Raw genomic sequence first — 20,886 nt, forward strand, 5'->3', positions numbered from 1 at the left:
GATGTTTTGAGTAGAAAACCATTACCACTCTTCTCTCAGCATAATTTTTTAAAATATCAAAATGAACAGGAAAGATTGAGGTTTCCAATGTTTTGTTAAAATTCATGTTACCTTTCTTCTGTTGTGTAACAAGTTATCACAAATTTGAAAGCTTAGGACAAACATGTATTGTTCCTTGTTCTGTGAGTCAGAGGTACAGGAGCATTTTGGCTGGACTCCCTGGCAGGACCTGCACTCAAGGTGAATGACAGTCTGTGATTTACCTGTGGGTGCTCGAGAAGAGCTCATTCAGACTCCTGACAATGCCCTGCTCCTTCAGGCAATGAGGTTGAGGTTCTAGTCTTCTTGATGGCTATAGGCTAGCAGTCACTCCCAGAACCAGGAACTTCTCAGGATCCCCTGCCACATAGCTCTTTCCAACCTCAATCCAACAGTGGAGAATTTTCCTCTCACCAAATCCTTTCACACATTCAATTTCTGTCTGGAAAGAGCTTACTCCATTTCTAAGGGCTTATACAATTATTTTCATTAATCATAACCTTTAATATTTCTAAAATATTTCTAAATTTTAATTTCTCTGTCTCTCCCTGTGTGTAAGTCTCTCTCTGCATATGCATGTGTGTGTCATTCTGTCTCTGTATTTCTGTCTCTCTATGTCTCTCTCTCTGTTGCTCTATTTCTCTCTTTGTTTCTCTCTCTCTCTCTCTCTCTCTCTCTCTCTCTCTCTCTCTCTCGTGTGTGTGTGTGTGTGTGTGTGTGTGTGTGTGTGTGTGTATGTGTGTGTGTGTGTGTGTGTATGTAGAAAGTGTGCATTAAGTGAGTAGGCAAGTGCATTTGCCTATGTGTACCCATTCAGAGGCCAGAGCAAGACATCCGTATCTTCCTCTACCACATTCCACCTTATTTGTTTAATAAAAGTCCCTCACTGGATCAAAGAAGCTCACTCTTTTGGATGGGATAACTGTCCAGTGAGCTCTTAGAGTCTATTTGTCACAGTCCCCACCCCTTCAATGCTGGGATTACAGGCATATGAAGCTATGCAAAGTCTCTTATGTGGGCAATGAGGATTCAAACTTGGGTCCTCATGCCTGCAGAGCAAGTGATCTTACCCACTGAGTCAAGTCTCCAGCTCCAGTATGTTTTTATTGTAATGTCATTTTAATATTTGGAGCCCTATAACATCTACAAAGTCTTTTGGTGTATTATATAGGTTATATAATGTAATAACTTCAAAAGATGTGTGCACATCAGGTATAGGGCATTTCAGAAGTTATTTTAGAAATCTGGCCACAACATCCTAAGTCTCACACAATTGGATTTTGGTCATTGTTTCTAATTTTTAGCATTAATGTAAAATAAGAATATTTTCTAATTGTACCATAACTATTTGTGCCTTTATTTTACTACAAGACTAGAAACTGGATAAAGCCTAAGTCTGAACAAGAAAAGAAATTATCCCTATGTTCTAAAAGTTCCTTCTAACTTTAGTAAGTTTTATTCTTTTTAAACTTTAATCACTAAGTAGCCATTTTGTTATCTATCATATTTTGCTATTTGCCATTCTTTATTTTCTTATTGTTTCCTTCCTTTTCTGGTTCAATTAGCAATCTAACAAAACTAATGAAAGTCAATATAGATAGTCCTCTCTCACAAATAAGCATTGGGAAAAGATACCAACAAAATAACTGCACTTGATATCCGGAAGTTTAGGGTGTGGTAGGAACAGATAGACTAGTGGGTGTGCACATTTCTTTCACCTTGGGTTTTTTTTTAAGGCACTAAATTTTGGCAATAGTCGTTATATGAAAATAAATAAAGCTGATTTTTCTCAAATATAATTATTTTGACCAGCATTTTACTTAAAAAAAAACAATTAATTTTAATACTGCAGAAAACTAGTCATTTTATTTCCTGTTGCTATGATAAAAATACCCTGGCAAAAGATAAAGAGTTTCTTCGGTTCACAATTCCAGGTTACTGTTTGTTACTGTGTGGAAGCTGGGGAGGTGGGCACTGGAAGTAGCTATCACATTACATACACAGTCAACAGCAGGAGTCCTGGATTAATGCATTCATGTTGAAGATTAGTTAGGATAGAAAGTGAATTAGGTACATTTTGAACTTACCAAAATAGGGTAGATAACGGAATTATTTTCTCTGAATTTGTCAAATACAAATGGACTAGACATTGTTTAGGTGTTTATTATTTGTATATATGGTAAATAGTTATTGTACTTGTGTATATAGTTTTTCTTATGTTAGTTATAACCTTTTTCCTTTTTTCTTTTTATTAAAATAGAAAAAGGGAAATATGGTGATATTTTATTTGTACTGAAATATGATTTTATTTGTTTGTTAATAAATAAAGTTGCCTGGGGATCAGAGCTAATAGCAAGCCATCGCAGAAACTGGGTGGTGGTGGTACACGCCTTTAATCCCAGCTCTTGGGAGGCAGACCTAGGCGGATCTCTGTGTTCAAGGATACAGCCAGCATGGAGCCACACACCTTTAATCTCAGTACCAACCACAGAAGACCTGGAGGTCTGTACAGACAGGCAGTGACGAGGCAGTCATGTGGTTGGGTTTACAACCAATGAGAAGTCAGAATAGAAAGTCTTTATAAAGACAAACACACAGGAAGTAGCTCTCTTGGCTGAAGAAGATAGCCGCAGAGTGAAGGGTAAGGCTCTTAGCTCTGACCTCTTGGGCTTTCATCTTTGCATTGGTTCTGTGTTTCTTATTGAATAAGATGGTTACTTTTACATGCTAGTGTCCAGCACACTGTCTCATTTTCATCCAGTCCAAGCCTACCTACCCTAAGAAAGTGCCTTCACATTCAGGCTGGCCTGATCTAGACATTTCCTCATCAAGATTTCCTTCCAGATGATTTTACGTTGTAACATAAAATCAAGACTAATCCTCACAGGCACATTATGTGTTTTGCTTGTTTGTTTGTTCTTACCTATGCCCAATAGAATTCCCCCTTACTACAGGAAACATCAAGGGCAAACCAAGAGTTCAATTTCTTAGTCTCTTCATACTCATCACTCTTAAACCTCAAGTGAAATGCAACACCATTTGATCCCCCAGGGAAGCACATTCTTTTTTTCTAGCTTTCTATTGGCCCCAAGTTAACTTTAGTGGTTGTTCAATGGTCTATTATTTCATTTATAGAACCATAGCATGAATATTAATCTATGGACTTCATTGATATATTTTCATTTGAGCGCAATATACATAAACAATTATTTCATAAGTTAAATTTAAAAAATCCACCATACAGGTGAATTTGCATATGTAAGAGTATGTCCTAAAGCAAAGTTTCTTCCTGCTGAGTTTTAAACCCTTCATGGGAGTCTCCACTGTTAGAACTGGAGCGCAGAATGCTAACCATTTTGCTCCACATCTTCCATTTTATTTCAATGTTCTAAGTACAAACTTCAAAAAGGACATTTTCCCTAGACCAAATCATGTTCTGGGAAAGAAAAAAAGAAAAGGAAAATCAAATTTGACTGATTCCTATGCAGAAGTGTAGCTATGGGAGAGAAAAAATAAAACCTGTGGTACAGCTGACTCAATTATTTTAAAGATGAAGAGATGAGCTCAGCCTCTTTCAAACTAGCATTCTAGAACTTTCCTAGAGGACAAACATGGACTATAGGATCAAATAGTCTTACATCTGTAACAGTATCCAATTAAATTCAAATTTGTCTGTTAAAGAGAGATTCTATCTTAAGTGTTATTGCTACAGGTCAATAGATTAATCTAATAAAAAAATTGAAGTTTTTGTGTAGCTGGAGAGATATCTTAGTGGTTAAGAGCACTTGCTTCTTTTTCAGAGCATCCAAGTTCAGTTCCCAGCATCTGTGTGGAGTGAATCATAACCATGGTCCAGGAGTATGTGGGCAATCTCTTCTGGTGCTCTAGGCATTCCCACATGCAAGTATCTATACAGTCACATACAGACACACATAAACACATACACACAAAATAAATAAGCAATAATAAATAAATCCTTTAAAAGTAAATTTTTTAAAGCAGGTCAGACAGCATTTTTTCTGAACATGTGTTTTTACTAAATGTTCCCAAACCAGCTCGTGATCTGTGTAGTGATAACGTGCTATGAATAGTTAAGCCAAGTCTGTCAGAGATGAATGGATATACAGAAGTTAAAGTTAAGTTGCTTCTATGGTTGAACCAATTAGCATCCTCATCCATATAAAATGATCATCTCTACGAACAGTTTTGATATGTTGTCTTTGATTCTGTCCCAATTTGTAATTCTAAATTGCACTTCCATTTACTAGTTTTCTATTGCTATTCTAGCAAACTGCAGCAAATTAGGTGGCTAAATCCCTACATTATAATCTGGAAGTCCTGGGGTGAGGAATCTGAAATGGGTCTTGCCGGGCTCAAATCGAGCTTTTGGAAGGGCTAGCACTTTCTACATTGGTTATGCTAATATGGGAATTGTTTTCTTTCTATGAGCAAATATAAACTAATGAAAGATGGAAAAGAAGAGATGTTGCTGAATTCTAGGAGAAGCCAGATCAAGACTAAAAATTGATGATATGGTATTTTTGATAGTTAAGTTAATCTTGTTTGATTAAGAGCTTAATACCACATTAATTCAACAGAAGAAACTAATACAGAAATATTTGTGTATAAGAATAACTTACTGTCCAAACATTAGTTCCATAGGCTGCTGTTATTTTCCTTAATTTACAAATAAATGATCATCAAATCTATAATTTGGTGATAGTATTCTTTTTCCAGGTACTACTGATGTATGAATTCATTTGTAGAAATTATAAGTCAAAGGACATACATGTAATTAAATTCAAACAATAGAAACATTTAAAGAATGAACAAAATTATATGGAGTGAAGTAAGAGGAATTTAAAATATTTCACTGAGACAATAAGGCATTTAACAGGTCTTTAAAGCAAACACTTAATCTCATGCAGCATAAAGGTTGTAAGTGTTTACGATGAGCCTGCCACATGTGTTAGGTGTGAGACTCTTAGCATGAGTTGGGCTCTCTCCTTCTGCAGAAAATAGATGTGTAAAGATGATTTCACCATGATATATGAAGAGTTCTTTTCCAAGTCACATCATGGTGCTTTAGTGGTTGTTTGTTTTTGTTTGTTCATTTGTTTGTTTTTTTCTCATTCTGCCATGAAAAGGTGACATTCATTAGATTGGTGACACTGTGATTTTAATGTCTTTCATCTCAGGATAACCAACACCAATTTGTCCTCCTCTAATATGAGAGACTAGTTCAGGCCCGCACTATTCCAGGCTTTTTCTTTTGGGCCACCAACCAGCTCCCAAATCATAACATGAGGATTTATAATTAGTTTTGGATGTCTGGCCTTAGCTTATGCTCATTTCTGGCTAGCTTTTTTCCCCCTTTAATTTAAATTAACCTGTTTCTCTACGTCTACATTTTGTCTTGATTCTTTTTACCTTTTCTTTCTGTATGTCCTACTCCATCCATTTGCCTGGCAACTGCCTGGCTGGCTGGCCCTGAGCATCTCCCTCTCTTTCTCACTCATTCTCTCCTCTGTCTTCTCATCCTTAGTTTTCTCTTCCTACGTATTCCCTCTGCCTGCCAGTCTTGCCTATCCCTTTTCTGCCTAGCTATTGGCTGTTCAACTCTTTATTAGACTTACCAGGTGCCTTAGGCAGACAAGGTGAAACAGCTATATGTCTTTTTGTAATTTAACAAATACAGCAGAAACAAATGTAATATTCCACAGCATAAGCAAATGTAATACATTTTTTACATAGTTAAATATTCCAGACCACCACACCCCAACCTCATCTCTAAACTGGGAATACTCCTGGCGATTTTGCCAGAGCACTGCTCTGAGTATCCACTGAATTAATTTACATAAAACATTACAGGAAATCATCTGAGTCAGTCAGTTCAACAAGTGCTTTGCTACGTCTTCAACATTCAGATAACAGGAGCTATTCATTCTCACTGGTCTCTCAACAGATGACTGTTTTTATCTTTCCTGAGAAATGAGGCATCAGCTTGAGATTGCCCTAATATTCTGCTGCCAAAACATAATTTTATCTGTACACACATCGATCTCCTCTCTTTTCTGTCACAGTGAAAGAGCTCTGCCTCCTCCTATTGAAGGTCAGTCTTTCCTCCAGTTCTGTGCCCTCTACCCACTCAGGAACTGAGTCAGCTGACATCCTTCCTCTTCTTCCTATTCTTTCCTATCAATATTTTAATATGCTAAACCCCACCCTTCTTGAGACAATTTTTTCTTAGATTCATACTCCTCTCACTCACTGCCTACTTCATTCACCAAATGTTTCAAGTCATATTCTACACTGTCTCATTTCCGTACCTCTCATCCAGTACCCACCAAATTCTTTCTCCTAACCTTGGCAAATCTCTAAGAACCCGAGCCATTACCAAGCTCATTACAAATTGTCTTCTTGACTGATGCCGTAATTAGGTTTTAACTTCTATTCTCCTTGTCTTGGCAGCAGTTAACACAGTTAACTACTCTTTACTTTACAGACAGATTTTAAAACATTTTCTTTCCCTTTACTATGTTGCTTCGCACTCTGTGGAGTTAGTCCTTCCTAACTCAGTAGGAGGCCTTCTCCTATTCCTCCTCTCTATGCCTTAAAAAGACTACATAGACCCTCTACTGACCATACTCAACATACTCTGACGGAAAACATGCCACCATTTCTATGTTTTTAAATATTGTCTATGTGTTGATATTGCCCCCCCACACACACATCCACACATGCACATATATAGGCACACCCACACACCCACACACCCACACACATAGGTAATGCCAAGAAAAACTTTCTGAGCACCAGACACATACATCCTACCCCATTACCTACTGATTGTCAGTCTTTGCCATCCTATAAATAATTCAAAATTAGCCCATACCAAACTGAAATTTTTATTTTCCCCCATACCATGTGTACTTGTCTTCTCCTCAGTCAGTGAACAAATGATGAGATCTCAATTACTCAAAAGCACACCTCTGAGCCCCTTCTTCAGTGGCACACCATCACAGTCTACTGAGGGGTGGTTTCTCTGTCTTCCATTGCATATGCCTAGTCTCCTCACTGCCTTATGAACTGTGCTCTCTAATGTCTTCAACTCTTTGATCCACACTAACATTTCCCTAGCATTAGTCGTTCCCTTTCTTTTCATGATTAATCCTACCTTTCTTTCCATCTTGCATCAAAATAATTTTTCTAGCCATTGAGTTTAGAGTTTCCTAAAATGTGAATATAATAATGTCCTCTTTTTAATGTCATCTCTTTTTAGTGCTTTATTACTTCCATCAAGACCTATTCCCATTTGGCTCTCCAACCCCCGAATAATAGAGCTCCCCATATTATCTTCCTTCTGTGTTCTTGCATATACCAATTCCTATGTCTCTACAACTTTCTCCATTGTTTAGTTAACACTGCCTTCAGAATTCTGAAAGGATATGTCTGGTGATTAATGGCATTACTACTGAGATTACATGACTTTTGCAATATTGTGTCCCCAGTACCAGTGCCTGCAGAGGCCAGAAGATATGTCAGATTTCCTGGAGCTGGAGTTTCAAGAGTTTGGGAGCTTGCCTACCTGGGTACTAGGGAACTAAGGTCCTCTGCAGAAGCCGCAAGCATTCTTAAAAATAAGCCCTCATTCTCTTATTTAAGTGAATATTTTTTCCAATAAAAATCCATATGGTAAGCAATAGTACAAATGTCAGGAAGACAGCCCAAGGTTGAACTCTGATCACTACTTGGAGAATTTCTTCAACCCTGGCTAATTAGCCCATTGATTTTTTTTTAATATTCAGAGCTTATTATACTATTAAAATTTCTAAAAAGTATTTTACATGCTATTCTAAGTAGAAATGCAACCAAATTGTAAAATTTCACTTAATTTATAGTGTAATTAAAATTCTATACTACCATTTACTCTCTCATTTTTAAGAGAAAAAATAAGCATATGAAATCCCAGTGGGTTAAAATTAGCATATTTTCATGCATGTTTTATATGTGTGTTTGTTTCATAAGAAGGCTTTTGGATGAAATATATTATAAACATTTGTAGAAAAATATCCTTAAAGCTTGCATTTGCCAAGCACTTTACTTGTTAATTCATTTATTCCTTGCAGCCACCATCTGAGAGAGGACCTATTCCGACCTCCAACTCACAGATGAAGAAGTAAGTAGGGAAGTTAGTTCTATCAGTGTTACACAGCTACTGCATGGCTGAGGAAGGCTGATATGAGTCCAGCATCAGGACAACTGTGCTGGGCTCCATTTATTGGATTCAACAGTGTTCAATTTCTGTTGACTCTTTCTCAAATAATAGTAATGCATTATGAAATGAATAGTAAAATGAATAGGAAATAAATAAGCTTGTGTTACAGTTTCAAATGGATTGTTTACATAAACTTTTAATTTATTCTGAAATCATATGGGTAAGATGTTTTTCCATAACCTATGGACATTCACTTAAGGAAACTTCCGTATGCAATTATTTGGATTTGAGTTTGTTTTTATGAAAGTCACATTAATATCATCAAGATCTAAGCAGCATCATTTAATTTATTGTGGGCTAATAAAGAAATCATTTGCCTTGCCTGTCCTCAGAGAATTTAACAGGAGTCATTGTGGATTCCCTCTGGATTTGTGTATCAACTCCTTTCTAGAAAGAAGCTTTCAGAACTCAAACAGTCACCTTTTGATGGGAGATGAATTTTTTTTTTCAAGAGGATCCAAATTGATTGATTCTGTGGCAACCACAGACTCCAAAGCCATGGAGAACACTGAGCTCTCAATGACATTTCCCTTAGTTCCCAGAATGCAGCTAGGCTATCTGTGCCAAGGAGTTTCTCTTCATAGAGGAAGAGCATGAGACATTATTCCACCATTTTGTTTTCCAGGAGTTCTGCATAAGATCATTTTCATTTCATTTTTACCCCACCTATTTCAGGAACATTGAAGTAACTGCCATGTGATCAGAACCTTTATCCAATACCGTTAAAACAACCAGGATTTTTGTCTTGACTTACTGACTATAATTTAACATTGAGAAAAGTACTGCAGCCATCACTCATATTATTTAATGCAGTCAAAATCAGTATGGGAATCTATTAACTGCCTTTAGCAATTATGCCTCTTTTCAGAAGAAAAGAATGTCATTCAAAGAGGAAGAAACCTCTTTTTTTGTGATATATATTTTTTATTTTACAATACCATTCAGTTCTACATATCAGCCATGGGTTCCCCTATTCTCCCCCCTCCCACGCCCTCCCCATACCCCCAGCCCACCCTCCATTCCCACCTCCTCCAGGACAAGTCCTCCCCCGAGGACTGTGATCAACTTGGTAGACTCAGTCCAGGGAGGTCCAGTCCCTTCCTCCCAGACTAAGCCAAGTGTCCCTGCATAAGTTCCTGGTTTCAAACAGCCAATTCATGCAATGAGCACAGGACTTGGTCCCACTGCCTAGATGCCTCCCAAACTGATCAAGCCAATCAACTGTCTCACCTATTCAGAGGGCCTGATCCAGCTGGGAGCCCCTCAGCCTTTGGTTCATAGTTCATGTGTTTCCATTAATTTGGCTATTTTTTTTCAATATATATATATAGCCTTTATGGATCTATGGGTTGTGGTCTGATTGTTCATTTTATATCTAGAATCCACCAATGAGTGAGTACATACCATAACTGTCTTTCTGGGTTTGGGTTACCTCACTCAGGATGATTTTTTCTAGTTCCATCCATTTAATCCATGCACATATGAACACCTGGTTTTTGACAAAGGAGCCAAAACTATACAATGGAACAAAGAAAGTATCTTCAACAAATGGTGCTGGCAAAACTGGATGTCAATATGTAAAAGATTACAAATAGATCCATATCTGTCACCATGCACAAAACTCAAGTCCAAGTGGATCAAAGACCTAAACATAAATCCAGTTACACTAAACTTAATAGAAAAGAAAATAGGAAGCACTCTTGAACGCATTGGCACTGGAGACCATTTCCTAAATAAAACACCGACAGCACAGACCCTGAGCACAACCATTAATAAATGGGACCTCTCAAAACTGAGAAGCTTTTGCAGGGCAAAAGACACAGTCAATAAGACAAAAAGACAGCCAACAGATTGGGAAAAGATCTTCACCAACCCCACATCTGACAGAGGATTGATCTCCACAATATATAAAGAACTCAAGAAACTAGACATCAAAGCACTGAACAGTCCAATTAAAAAATGGGCTAAAGAGCTAAACAGAGAATTCACAAGAACTACAAATGGCTGAAAGACATTTAAAGAAATGCTCAACATCCTTAATCATCAGAGAAATGCAAATCAAAATGACTCTGAGATACCACCTTACACCTGTTAGAATGGCTAAGATCAAAAACACCAATGACAACCAATGTTGGAGAGGATGTGGAGCAAAGGGAACACTCCTCCACTGTTGGTGGGAATGTAAACTTGTACAACCACTGTGGAAATCAGTATGGCGGTTTCTCAGAAAATTAGGAATCGAACTACCTCAAGACGCAGCCATACCACTCTTGGGCATATACCCAAAGAATGCTGATACATACCATAAAGATACATGCTCAGCTATGTTCATAGCAGCACTATTTGTAATAGCCAGAACCTGGAAACAACCTAGATGCCCATCAACGGAAGAATGGATGAAAAAAATGTGGTACATATACACAATGGAGTACTACTCAGCAGAGAAACCTCTTTTTATATGTTCTTTCTTCTTATAAAGATGAGTCAGGAAGGAGAGAAGAGTGAAGAACAAACAAAGCCAATGATGAATATGATATTTCGTAAAATAACGAGATATAAAGGGGAAGTCATATTAGGATTAGAAGGTGGAGCTGAAGGGCTCTGAGTAACCCTGCTAGCAACTGATCATGTCAAATACAAAAGTGGTGAGAAATGTTAAGTGCATGTGTACATGTTCATGTTTGCATTTAGGCCTGGGGGAAGGTCGTGCATGTGTGTGGCATGTATGAGAAAACCAGGCCTTTGCTTCTGTGGCACCCCACCTTAGTTTTTAAGACAAGATCACTCAATGAATGTGGAACTCATTGATTCAGCCAAGGAAACTTCTGTCTTTGTATCTTGTAGTGGGTAGCTATTCCAGCTTGGTTCTGGAAGTTCCAACCCCCATTGAGACTCTGGCTCTGGCAACTATCACGCCTACAAGCAATATCCACAGCAGTATCTGAAGAGCTGAGATCACAAGTACATATCACTGTTCCTGGCCTTTCATGTGGATTCCAGGGTTCGGTATTGGAGAAATTATTTTGGCCACTCCACGTAGTTAAAAGGATATTTATTTAATGGTGTAACTCACAAATTAAGTGAAAGGTAGGTCACAGGGTCTGGGGAAGGTGTATTGCAATCCAGCGGTGTTCTCCGGAGCTCTGCATAGTCCACCTTCACCGTTCAACATCCCGGCACAGAGAGAGCGCACAGAGAGAGCGCTGGCCCATCCAGCTCTCGGGTCTCCGGGTGCCTCTCCTGGCCCCGTATCGAATGCATGACAGTTGCCAGAGTCTCAATGGGGTTGGAACTTCCAGATCCAAGCTGGAATGGCTACCCACTACAGTTCGGAACTCAGGTTCTCATACTTGAGAGAAAGCATGGACTGAAGGACTAAGGACTGAGGGACTGAGCCATTGCCACAGTTCTGCCTGCTGGGGGAGGAACCCTTTTATTTGAATTTTTTAAATTAATTTACTGATTGATTTATTTTACATCTCAGCCACAATTTCCTCTCCCTCCTCTCCTCCCAGTCCTTCCCCCTACCAACTCGCTCTGTTCCCATCCCTCCATCCCCTCCCCCTCTGCTTCTGTTTAGGAAAGGGCAGGTCTCCCATTAGTATCAACAAAACATGGAGTATCAAGTTGCAGTAAGAATAAGTACCTCCCACATATTAAGGCTGGACAAGGCGACCCAGTATGAGGAGTAGGGTACCAAAAACCAGTAAAAGAGACAGAGACAGCCCCCTGTTCCCACTGTTAGGAGCCCCACAAGAGGACCAAGCTACACAACTGTAACATATATCCAAAGTGCCTAGGTCAGTCCCATGGAGGCTGTTTCCTCCACAATATATTTGGATACTTTTCCTCTCTCAATGCCTCCTCCTCACTATCTACATTTTAAAGGCTGTGAATGAACTGTTCTTACTCCAAGTTCCCACCATGTAATTTGAAATACAATCCATCTCTTTAAATTTCAAGATCTGTTTTCTACATGTGCAAATTTAATGTACTAAGAATTTGTGACTTTTTATGTTATTCAAGAATGCTGTGGTGCACTAGAAAGTATGTGAGATTTCAAAATAATCTAGATATAAATAGATTTACTAGGGAAAAAAAAAGGCCATATAGATAGAGATGTCAAGGGAAATAGGTAAACAATTACCTTGATACTCAAGCATATTTAATTTGGATTTTGGGGGCCAGGGTCCTGTGAGTAAGACCAGAGGTCACAGTGTCCACAGCATTGCTGCCCAAGCTGCTGTATATTGAAAATGAGCAAGTACCCTGAAACAAGTACCAGAAGAGCAAGCCGGATAAGAATTTGTATCTGCTGATTCTGACTGTATAATTAAGAACATAAAATCAAACTATAAAAAACTAAAAAAATGAAGCTTCACAAAAATGTATTTTAAATCTTTTTATTCTTTGAAAATTTTAGACATTTACACAAAGCATTTAGTTATATCCAGCCACCATGATCTCACTCTAAGTTTATTTTTTAATTATTTTACTCAATGTACATTAGTGTAAAGATTTCAGATCCCCTAGAGCTGGAGTTACAGATAGTTGTGAGCTACTACATGGGTGCTGGGAATTGAACCCAGGTCCTCAGGAAGAGCAGCCATTGCTCTTAACCACTGGACCATTTCTCCAGCCTCTAAATTTATTTTTATCCCGTTCTCTGGATTCTCCTATTACTTCTCTTTCATGGACCTTCGCATATCAATAACAAATATTTGCTCCTAAGTTATGTCGTTATAACTGTCTCCTTAGACACACTGAAAATGTTCCTTTTCGAGCATCATCTCAATTCACTCACATACAAAAAACATTAATTGAGAAGCTAATCTGAGAAGCACCTAGATGCTTTGATGCTCTAATTTTACACACCTTTCTTCAGATACACATGAAGAAATTATTAGCTTTATGTGTGTGTGAAGTTAATAATTATATTCTTGTCATGTAGAAGACTGTAACATAGTGTAAAGTAGCTCTGTAATTGGGTGTTATCACACATAACCAGAGAAGAAATTGCCCTCTCTGACAATCTCCACATAACTGACTTCAACAAAATGGACCTCACACCCTTTGCACATTAATCTTGTTTTTTTCCCCCTGAATTTAGCCAGTATTACCCTGGGATTTTACAAAAATCTTCAAAAGGGTAGTTCAAGTGTCTTGAACTGTTTTTCTCCCTTTGTAGTTAAAATACTATTATAAAGATACCTTATATAAAACATTTAAAATGCTATGCCCCTCCTATGGTATTTGTTCATAGGTCTGTGATAAAATGTCCAGATTTGATCACCTTAAATCACTGAAATACTTTAGTTAATCTCTTTCAAGTATCATGTCACTTCTAAACCATACAGTGATGATAGAATCATTTCAGCAAGTGTTCATGGGAAAAAGACATTTAAAGCTTTGGACTATTTTACTTTTAGACAAGGGGGGAAAACTCATTAATCATCTTCTGCCAAATGTCATTACAAATATTGGAAGGAGTCATAATGACAGGAATATCCAAGGTTTCTGAAAATACAAATTGCAAGATACAGTTGAATCATTTAAAAATGTCATTGGAATATTTTCAGGGAACTGGATTTTTTTTTCTTGTTCACATAATTACTCAAGGCAAGTGCTTCCTTTAGCAATCAATCAGGTGACAGCAATCCTACCTACATGAACAAGACAGTTTATCTTCACTGGCCTTCATTAGGGTAGAAAAACGGCCATGCATTATAAGACCTCAATCACATATGTTTTCTCTACATCTGGAAACTGCATGTCCATTGTGTCTAGATAATGTTTAAAAAGTAATATACCAAACCAGGAATGGCAGTAAACACCTGAAATCCTGGCACTCAAGAGTCAGAAGGAGTAGAATCATAGGTTCAAGACCAGCCTTAGCGACAGAGGAAATTCAAGGCTAGCCTGGACTACTTGAGACCCCTGTATCAAAAACCTAAAACAAAGAAGTAATGAGTCATCCCTTGTGGTGTAAAAAGCTTGAAATGAGCTGTTACACTTCACTTGTCGGGGTTGATTTAAATAAAATTATCTGTATCTAAAATGGTCTCACAGCAAGGGAGAAAATTCTTTATGTCCCAGTTACTCTTTATGAGACACAGTTTGGCAAAGCTTTTAAAAATCTTCCATAAACAATTATTTTTATTACCATGTAGTAAATGGAATAATGGCTTTCAAAGAAACCTGCACCATGAATCCAAGAGTGAGTGGATATCTTACCTTGCATGGGGAAAGGGCATGCAGATGTGACTGAGACTTGGGAGCTGGGGAGATTATACTGGGTTATTTTTACTTAAGACCAGAAGGGTTAGGAAAGCTGAGATAACAGAAGCAACATGGTACAAGTCAATAATCAAGGGAATGAGGGAATCTAGAACTGGAAAAGACAAAGGTAGATGCAAATTTTTACCTCAGAAGAGAAAAGTTCTGAGAATCTGTAGTAGGTACCTGACCTCTTCCTAATAGGAAAAGTCATATGTTATTTTAAGTCATTGTGTACCTAGTGAATTGTTGCAGCAGCTGTGTGTGGTTAATACAGTCATACTCATCATTCTGAAAACAAAATAATAAATCTGCCCAGGCCTGAGCCAGCAGAGGACACAGATGCCCACGCCCCACCCCTACCCCCCACCCCAGCCTTTTCCCTGCCCCAGATGTCTTGGTCTAGAGAGCACAATCAACCAGAAATGGCTTGGCACTTTCTAGGCCTGAGTTGGCAGAGAACTCAGACGCCCAGCCCAGATTTCTTAGTCTGGGTGGGGGTAGGGGTGGGAACAATCAACCAGGATCCCACCTGCTGTCTCTGGCACCATCATACCAAGCGCTGCCTAAGGTTTCTAGGCCTGGGCATTAGAGAAAGGAAAGCAATAGCTCCGTGCCATGCCTTGTGGCTGAGGAGGGCAGAACTTAACCAAGCGCCACCTGTGACCCAACCAAGAGCCTTGGCACCGGGCAGTCAGGCACCATTATGGTGAGCTAGTGCAGCGTGGGGAAATGGAAGAGAGAAAGGGGCAGAATGGTTCATGGATCAGGGAGAGAGGCAGATCTGAAGAGGTGAGTGTGGTGAAGAATAGCGAGACTTGAATAGCCTACTAGCCACCTGAGTTCAAGATGAAGTCTGGGCCTGGGCTATTACCCAGGGCCAGGTCTTCATCTGAGATGCTGAAGCAGCCAAGAGAGGCTATGCTGATGTCTGTGGCTTCTGTTGCCACTGAGGGCCGTGCAGAGGCCTGTGGTCTGGGCTGCCACCTGGGGCCATGGTGGCATCATGGCGTGGGCGGCTGCTGAGAAGAGCGTGTATGAGTCCATGGTCCTACCACGCCAGGGTCTGAGTTGATGTCCCTGGCCCCGTGATGCCACCCTTGGCCACAACCTATGACTGTGTTGGTGTCTGGGGCTATGGTGTTATCCAGACCAGAGCTACTGCTGAGGGCTATGTCAGGGTCTGTGGTCCGGTCACATCCAGAGTCTGTATTGACATACCTAGCCCATGTTGTCACCAAAAACCACACAGATGCCCGGGGTCTGAGCCACAACCTGTGGCTCTGAGGGTGTCCACGACCATGGTCTTGTCAGACCAGGGCTGCTGCTGAAGGCCATAACTGGGTCTGTGGTCCTACAGCAGCCAGGCTCTAAGTTGACGTCCATTGCTCCTGTGAGCATCAAAGGCTGTGCTGATGATCAGGGTCTGGTCAGCCACTTGAAACTATGTTGGTGTCTTAGGACCATGCTGCTGCTGGGGCCCTACTGATTTAGGTGGGCAATGCTGCCACCTGGGGCCATGGTGACATCCCTATCGAGCTGCTGCGGAGGTCGTGCCTGGGTTCATGACCCTGCAGTGACTGTGGTCTGGAGTGATGTCCATGGCTCCCGTTACCACCCAGGGTTCTGCAGAGGCCCAAGGTCTGGTCAGCCACCTGAGACGATGTTGGTGCCCAAGGGTCATGCTGCCACCAAGGCCATACTGAGTCAAGTGGCCTGTGCTGCCACCAGTGCCATGGTGACAGGATAACCAAGAGGAGCCACAGCTAGAGCTGGTTATGGATGCTGTAACAGAAACCAGTGACCTTGAATAAGACCAATGACTCTTGGCAATGAGCACTTGTAAGTAAAGATGAATGGAGTAAAGGGTAAACTGTATGACTCAACAGGCCACATTACAGCTTCCAGGATAAGACTCTTCTATTTTTTTTTTTTTTGAAAGTTGAGGTTTTTTGTAGGGAGGCAGGGGAGGTTGCAAGGGCGAATGGAAGGAGACAAGAAGATAAGTAGTACTGGAATGCATGATGTGAAATTCACAAAGAACCAATAAAATAAAAAAAGTAAATCTGGGTATCATGTTTCTAGGGAAATATTTAGGACATAATAATCAAAGTTATTATGATAAATTTCACCCTGCTTAATTTCATAAATAGCCCCACAGGTCTGTATCTGTCATACAAACCATTTGTCTGAAATATAAAGAGTAGAGAATAGTAAATGAAGACTATCCAATGGCCTATATTCCCCCTTTCACCTTTAAATGTTAAAAAAAAAAAAGCTTTTCTCTAGAAGTTACAATAGAATTTCATTATTTACCAGGGGAAAAAAATAAGAGCATTTGCATAGGACTGCTCATTTCTTTAAAATAAATATGATAGCTTCTCATGAGCAGAGTAAATGCACAAATCTCTCTTTATATAAAGAAGCAAGATTAGTGGCCATTAAAAGAATCTAGCATTTATTTCTGTAATGGTAAAATATTGCATAGGTTCTGAAGAGCTCAGATAATGGTGTTTAAAATATGTATGTTAAAGCCCTTTGAACAGGAACACCATGAAAGAATTAGAAAGGCAGGAGCAGACACCATTCAGTCCTGAGGTACTCCCAGTTTAGTGGGTGAAAAAGAAAATACATTAAAAAAAAACTAAACATATGGGGACAGTTTTCAATGCAGCATTAGCATCAGGACAGTAATGCAAGAGAACAAGGAAGAAACAATTGGGTGCCCTTGGCAAGAGGAGTGAGAAATGCTTCACAAAGGGAAACTGGTGTGCTTCTCAAAGCAGAAAGTGAACACATATGCATAGGCATGTTGGGAATCCTAATGAGAACCAATCTCTTCCACAACAAAGGAATAGAAGGACTTCAAGCTCTTTTCCAAATAGATCTCTACAGTTCCATTCTTCTCAAATGCCAGTTCAACAGCAAGCATCTCTACTGTGTTATTCTCATCAAACACAGAACTGAGGAATGTGATATCAGACTTAATTGCCTAGAGTTTTGCATTTGTTCCTAGGTCTATTTATGGAAGAAAAGTCGCGAATAATCAGTAAATTGTCAATAAATATGAAAAGCAGATTATTTGAGAAGATACTCATCTTACGTCAACATATCACTATTAAAACAACTGCCCAACACTCTAACCATAATTACAAATCAATTATTTTGAATCCTCTCAGTTTAGTGGCATTGCTGTATTAGTCAACTAAGCTGCTACCAGCAATTCTTAATTCTTTAGAAAACACTTTCACCTCTATTGTTTCAATAACTCCCATAACTGCCTTCTTAAATGACCACCATTAAACTCAAAACAATGCAAACCAGAACCTAATGCAGACTTCACGTCTGAGAAACAAAAGAATATGAAGGGGAACTTAGAACTTCAGGATATGTGCAAATTTCAAATACTTATTTATTTTCCACTTTACTCATAGAGAGTTATCTTGATCTTTGGGACACAGCCAGTTCTGGAAAGTTAAACAGTCAAGAACAACTGATAATTCTTACAGAGTTGTATTGAAAACAATTAAAGGCAAGAGATGAAAATATTTTGACTATCTTGATGCTTAATATAGAATCAACTTTCAGAAGCAAGGCTGGCAGTAGAGCAGTGCACAGAACAGCAAAGACAGGTTGTTTTTATGGGTAATTTTGAAAAATATATATTTTGTATTATAAATAGCTCTTCAGTATAGCCTTCAGTCACATCCAGCACATCAGTAATAACACTGAAAATTTTAAAATAATAGAAAATCATACGATATTAAGTTGGTCTTGTGCTCTATAATGAATATTTCATTGGAAGGAACTGAGTGAACTTTTTCTGTGAACCAGTTCCAAGTCTACGAAGGCAACATTTCTATTCCAGTCTGAGAGCTTCACTGAGAAAGAAGAAACTGTGATTGGGGCTAGTCAGTGAACATTGCCCTTTGTCAGTACAGTCCTTTTATCAGCCCTGTCTCCATTTATTGTCAAAATCAATAAAAATGGATGTCAAGACCAATTTGACTCAATCCGTTTTAAAATAAATACTCAATTCGAAAAATACTTACAAATGGAATCTTCAAAGTATCTTTTGAAGAAAGAAATTAAAAGAGCACTTGATGAGAAAGCCTCATGGTGATGATCATGGTGCACACCATTTTTTTCTTTCATTTCTAATGCCTGTTCACTGGATTACTTTACTGGCTACTTTCAATCATGACTTTCCACCCCACCAAATTTAATTTAACTGAATGTAGTGATGTCAGTTACGTGTAGTGAATCAGGGAGAAACTAATGATTATAGATAATGTAACTGTCCTGGTTAGTTGCCCTAGTGAATGTACTCAAGCTTCCTGCTAAGGGAAGAAAAGAGTAACAGGCAACAGGAGCCCAGAAATTCCATTTCTTTCAATTCTCCATTTCATTGTTAATCATTAAGTAATCCAAGCATGCCAGCATCTAGACAGAACACAATATGATAGGTGGCATAGTCTTCACCAAGAAGCACATCATGACAGGACCACAAAGATAGCAGATCATAGATGGCTATTAGTTTTATGCTTTCATCTCTAAAATTAAAAACATCGAAAATTGTCTATTGTGTTTGGTGTCATGCTAATAAATATAAGCATAAAGATGTAGTTACTGCCTCAGTATTCTGTTAATAAAACAAGATATCCAACCCCAATAGCTGCTAAAGACAAAAGGCTGATTTTGGCTTTGGATATTTCAGTCCATAGTTGGGCAAAACCACTGTCCTTTGGTCTGTGTTGGGGATACCAGGCATCAAAGGTCCAGATATGACAGACTAGAGAAATCATCAAAACATACTGCTACTTAAAAAGAGAACTAGCGTAAGTTTCAAATGATATTTTGGGGCAACAGGAAAACCTCAATTATTTTGTTCAGTTGCCCTAAAGATTCTTTGTTCTTCCACTTCAATAACTTGCTTCAAATCTCAGCATAAGCACATGATAAATGAAGGATCCATGCCCCCTGGCATTCCACTAATCTTATGCCAGTTAGGAGTGTGATTGTCTAAGAGCCTTCTATAAGTTGGGTTTATGCATAATTAGGCTCCGACACGGCCTTCAGCTTGGGTCATTAATAACACTGCGTCCTTTACATCATCCACAGCTGCACTTCTGACTGTATATCTGCACAGAATTGATTTTCTAGTCGAGGCAATTCATCTGCCTCAACCCTTACTAGACTTCTCTCCTAAGCAAGACAGCTGACCAGGATTAAAAATGCAATTGGTGGTTCACATCAAACCAATAAATGTGTTTTGACTCCAGTGATATTCAAGTATCTCAATATTCATACCCAGTTGGAAAACACTTCATTGCTTATTATGACTGTCTGCCATGAACCCAGAAGGGGAGAAGGGTGGTGCATGCCCAGTACAATTTACTTAGTGCTAACTGTAAATCAAAATTTTTACAGTTATCCATTTTATTTAGTTTTAATTACCTGGATATAATAGTAACTTCACGAAATGACCCTACTACTCCCCCCACAAAAATGAAACAAAACCAGCAATGGAACTTTTGAAAAATTCCTTTAACATTACAAATAAATAAATAAATAAATAAATCCTTTGGAAAATGTAACCTGAATTCTCTTTTAGAAATACTGGGTAAGAATAATAATTAATATTGGCCAAATTGAAAGAATAAGCATTTAGTCCTTAGTTATCTAATATCAAGTGGTCAACTCTGAAATCATATGCACACAAGTAACTTTATATGGATTGAGCATGTTGTATTTATATATTTATGGATTTATAGATTATACACATACATACATGTGTACTACAAAGAAGGAGAGGTCACATGTTTTAAAGAGAACAAAGGGGTACATGAAGAGGGTTGGAGGGAGAAAGGGAAAGGTAGAAAGCTATGTAACTACATTTTAATTTCAATAGTTTTAAGAACATTTTAAACAGAGCATGACTTCATTAAGAATGTTAGTGCTGCTAAATCTTTGTTCCTATTTTTATGTTTGTTTGTGCTATTCTTAAAGTTCAAATCATCAGAAGAAGCACATAGGACAGTCAAATTATTACAATCATCTCAAACCATAAGTGTAAAAATATCATAAGCATTATTACTACAGTTTAAAAAGCAAAGCCACACAATCTGATCCAGAGGAGCATACCAGGCACACAATGGTAGTTTTCCAAATGTAGAATTATTTACATAACAAAATTATAAGAAAATTAGCTGCACATTCCTCCTTTAATTTAAACAGAGGAAGGGAGTGGGAAATGATTCTTATCTAAAATTAAAAGAATCTCCTCGGGACTT

Source organism: Peromyscus leucopus, chromosome 3, assembly GCF_004664715.2.
Source record: "Peromyscus leucopus breed LL Stock chromosome 3, UCI_PerLeu_2.1, whole genome shotgun sequence".
Lineage (NCBI taxonomy): Eukaryota > Metazoa > Chordata > Mammalia > Rodentia > Cricetidae > Peromyscus > Peromyscus leucopus.